This window comes from Dipodomys merriami, unplaced genomic scaffold, assembly GCF_024711535.1.
Source record: "Dipodomys merriami isolate MVZ:Mamm:240054 unplaced genomic scaffold, mDipMer1.0.p SCAF_233, whole genome shotgun sequence".
Classification (NCBI taxonomy): domain Eukaryota; kingdom Metazoa; phylum Chordata; class Mammalia; order Rodentia; family Heteromyidae; genus Dipodomys; species Dipodomys merriami.
In genome coordinates, this window is record NW_027203749.1 from 944,784 (window position 1) to 949,706 (window position 4,923).

The window sequence follows — 4,923 nt, forward strand, 5'->3', positions numbered from 1 at the left end:
TGGGCACTGTCCCTGAGCTGCTTTTGCTCAAGACGATTGCTCTACCACTAAGCCACATTCCCAGGCCTGTCCTTGAGCTCTCTTGTTCAAGGCTTTTACACTTGAGCCACAGCTCTCATTCCAGCTCTTTTTGGCTGCTTAACTATAGACAAGAGTCTCACTGAGGTTCTTGCACAAGTTGGCTTGGAAGTCACCATCCTCATATCTCAACCTCCTGAGGAGCTGGGATTATAGATGTGAGCCACTGGCACACACCCTTCATTCTGTTTTAGCTTCCATTTTACACAACCTGTCCAATTTCAGGGTGTCTTTTAGCATGTCACAGAAAAGAGGAGCCCCAGAGCATTTCTTACCAACTCCTCCTTGCTGTCAAACTTGACCAGATTGGCACCAAAGGATGCACAGAATTCCTGACTGGACGTCCAGTTCCTTACATCATCAGAAAAATAATAACACTTATTCCCAAGTGCAATCCAGTCTCTTGGGCACGAGGAAAACAGCCTTGTCTCCGGAATACGGTTTTCTGTTTTGTTCACTAACACATAGACAATGGATTAGCTGCTCATCAACCATTCCTTTCCCCTGCCCAGACCCCAGGCCTACCCGCACATTCTGCATTGGAAGCGACTCACCTGCCATAAGCACAGCAACAAGTCCAAGTACAGTTGCAAGCAGAACAGCATTAATGAGCACAGAGCAGTAATATTTTCTGGGTGTGATGGGTGACAAAATTCCTAGGCATTTTCCTGGGAGATCTTTCACTGGAAACATAGAAATAGGAGATTTGAATCTAATGAAAGACATAGAAGGGAGACAGTCCCCACTTCATGAAGCCCTGGATTTGATTCCTCAGTAGCACATACACAGCAAAGGCCAGAAGTGGCGCTGTGGCTCAAGTGGTAGAGCACCAGCCTTGAGAGACAATGCTAAGAGACAGCGCCCAGCCCCTGAGTTCAAGCCCCAGCGTGATCATATGGTATATGATAGCTGCTATAAATTTGTCATAATACATGACATACTATCTAGTTTATGCTCTCATTAATATATAGTGTGTATAACATGATATAACTGTATACTGTATTACACTACATAATATTCCACTATATATACTCTTATACTACATACTATGGTCATTATGTTACATATTATAATTATATATGCATATTGTGTTTTATCTTATAAACATTACAATAAAAGATATATTATGTAAAGTATAATATAGTCAGATAATCTACATATTATTTTATATAAGATATAATATAAAAGAGTACTATCTACTACATATCATATATTATACTATATGATATGAAGTATATTTAACATGAAATATAAATATATGTAATAAGATACAAAAACTTATAAAATTAAAAACAATATAAATATAACAATATGATATATATTTTACAATATAAAATATGAATTCTATGTATGATATATATGTATATAAACACAGTGAACAATCTTTATGTAAGTATTTTATTGTCACATTAAACCAAACACACAGGGACTCCAGCTGGAATGGAACTTGCATGCATTCTTTCTGGAAACACCAATGGCCCAACAGTTTAAGGACATTTCTCAGCAGGTATGCCTGTTTACCCTCCTCACTAGTTACCTTCCACATTTACCCGAAAGTCATGGGCACCTCTGCCTGCACACAGATGCTTCCTGCAATTTCTTTTGTACTACTCTAGTCCCTCCCTGTGTTTGCTGGATTTCTGGCTCTCAGTTTAAAGCAAGCAATAGAGTATGAGGAAGAAAAAAAAGCCGGACACCTTGTTTTTTATTTTCAAGAATCTTACCAAAAGAACTAAATTTACTATTGAGACTTCCTTCAAGAGATCAACAGGTGATAATTTAACTGTGTCATCCACAATTTCCTGCTAACTTAGTTCTGTGTGTGTGTGTGTGTGTGTATGTGTGTGTGTGTGTGTGTGTGTGTGTACACTAGTGCCTTGAGCCACAGTCTTTTTTGCTCAGGTTTGCTGCTTGACCTCTACAGCCAGGCCTTGAGCCCAGCTAGTTGGTGATTTACTGGAGATGAGTCTCACGACTTCCCCACCTGAGCTGGCTTCAAACAATGATCCTCAGATCTCAGCCTCCTGAGTAGCTAGGATGACAGGCATGAGCCACCAAGGCCCTGCTTCAGGACAAATTTTGCAAGGGTTGCAGTATACATTGCAAGATTTTGATGACTAGTTTGCAATCCTGCCCCAGTGTAAATGAAGTTAGGCACCAACTAATTGGGAAAGAGAAAAAGAGGAAGAAGAGGGAAGAGGAGGATGAGGAAGAATAAAGAAAGAGGAGGAATCATGTAACAGAAACACACCTCTGCTCCCCGTCTAGCCCACTTCCCATTCATTTCTAGCCACAAAAATGTTACCCCAATTCAAGTGACACATCCCAGATCCAACCTTCCCTCCCTCCATCCCAGACTGAGCTGCCTTTACGGCAGATTGCAATCCTAAGGAGCCTGACCTGGAATTTTCTGCCTTGGGACTCATAAATGGGGTTACCTGCTTACCTGCTTTCCTGATTTCTGGGTCCTCTGTGAAAGAGAAATCTCTCTGTAACATTCCCACTGAAGTTTCCATAGATGTCATTTTTTTTCCTCCTCGCTCTTTTTAGGAAGAATGACTGGAGCTGGGATTCGTGGATGTAACCTTGGAGCTGGCTATGATCAAATGAGAGCTGGATTAACCCTTTCCTGGTTCCTAGACCTCAGAGAGAGAGAAAAAAACAACAACAAAACTAACCGAGGAGAGGAATTAGGATATGAACAATTCATTAGAAATTACATGATCCATAGTTTCAGAATGAATTTTACAATACCCATTGCCTCTAAATTTCCACCCATTTAAACCACACATTCAGAATAGAACAATGGGGAGGGGGGAGGAGGGAGGGTTTGTTGGCATGGAGAATTCCCAGCTGTTGAAATAATAATAATAATAAATAAGATGGGCACCTAAGCTGAGATATATTTTTTCAAAAAATTATAATGAAGCCGGACATGCAGCTGATAGGCGCAGAGGCTGAGATCTTATCTTGAACATCTGGGATCAAAAGGATTTGGACAGGAAAGTTTGTGAAATTGCTCAACTCCTTAACCACCAAAAACTCCTTAACCGCCGAAAAGTTATGTGGAGGAGAGGTGGCTTACATGGTACAGTGCCGGCCTCGAGTGGAAAAGCTCAAAGATAGCACACTTCAATAATAATAATAATAATAATAATAATAATAATAATAATAATAATAATAATAATAATAATAATAAATTAAAAATAAAAGCAAAAAAAAAGACAAAACACACACCAAAAGAGAGCCCACAGAAATAAATTCCTAAACATGAATTGATAGGAGTTTGACACAAATAATACAGTTGCCTAACAAAGAAAAGAACAAAACTGAAAAAGCAGATTCTAACTACTAGTAACAGGCACACAGCTGTGAGCTGGAGAATGCTCAGATCCACAGGTTATTCTAGGACCAGACGCAGGACAGCTCTGCAAACCGGCCCACAGCAGAGAGGAAACTGCTCAAACCAGGCAGTGTAGCACGCAGACTCAGTACTCACACACCTGAAGAGAGTCTCACACGGCATAGTCAATATCTAGAAGCCCATCTATGCCATAGAAACGGAGTAAACCCCACATAAATAGCAGCTGTGATCCCGCCCAACACACACCCGAGCTAAGTCCACGGAAGTGCAAGACACTTCCAGATAACCACTGCTGCTTCTAGTTGCGCAAGTTCCTGAGCTCCTTTGGCCACAATAACAAATATATATATTTTTTTGGGGGGGGTCCAGTCATGGGGCCTAAACTCTGGGCCTGGGTGCTGTCCCTCAGCTCTTCAGCTCAAGGCTACCGCTCTACCACTTGAGTCATACTGCCACTTCTGGCTTTTTTCTTTTTGCTTATGTGGTGCTGAGGAATCGAACCCAGGGCCTCAGGCATGCAAGGCAAGCTCTCTACCACTGAGCCACCTTCCCAGCCCAACAATAACAAATATATTTTACGTAATATAAATGTATACATATATATAAGTATATATTGATAACATATTTTAAACAAAATGCAAACTTAATGAAAGTCTGGGCTGCACTGGAGGTGTAGCTCAACTGTCTAAAAGAGTGTAAAGTCCAGACTTCAAAGCCTGCTACAGTGAAATAACGCAGCCAGTATGGTTGCTGGTATATAATAATAATAATAATAATAATAATAATAATAATAATAATAATAATAATAATAATTGTTAAGTAAATTAAATTGGCAGCTGAGAAAAAAGAGAGGAGCATGTGATACTCAGCGAAGAGAAAGGTTTATTTTCAAGCACAGCAGAATTAAAAAAGATGGAACCACACCAGGGCCAGCACCAAGGGCAGGGGCAGGTGTGGCCACACCCAATACCCAAGTGAGCTCAGGGAGGGAGGGAGGTGATGGCCTCCCCGGGAGCCAGTTTCACCTGTGACCACAGCTACTGGGCTGAGACTAACCAAGAGGAGGGAGGGGTCTGCTCTACCTTCCCAGGACAGACATTGAATAATAAACCTTAGCCATACACAAGATTCATTTGAAGAGCAGGAACACAGTCCAAGAGACTAAACTCAAGTTAACTACCAATTAACAAAGAAAAAGGCACTGAAGTAAGAAGGTCAGGTGCCATATTGGCTATGTGGTGGATTATAGGTCTGGCATCTTGTCTTCATGCTGGGGAAAGGAGCACCCCCTCCCTCATCACCTTCCTCCCAGGTAATGGGCCTGCCCAGACTCCTGGAGGCAGGGGCAGGCACTTAAATCCGTCAGTGCAGTGCCTGGGACTGGGAATTTACTGAAGATCTGCCCCTGCGCAGACCTACTTATGCCCAGACCAGCCGAGCCTTGAGGCTCCATGCCACGTGTGTCTCTGTGGTCCTGTCCT

General features: G+C 41.7%; 1 long non-coding RNA gene across 1 annotated transcript; it reads right to left on the minus strand.

The window, feature by feature from the left end:
- Positions 1–479: 479 nt before the first annotated feature.
- On the minus strand, positions 480–2,668 carry LOC138835265 (uncharacterized). The gene is made up of 3 exons (XR_011374540.1): positions 2,525–2,668; positions 633–761; positions 480–535 (listed from the first exon to the last, which is right to left on the minus strand). It is a non-coding gene; the product is annotated as an uncharacterized lncRNA (long non-coding RNA).
- Between the last annotated feature and the right edge of the window lie 2,255 nt (positions 2,669–4,923).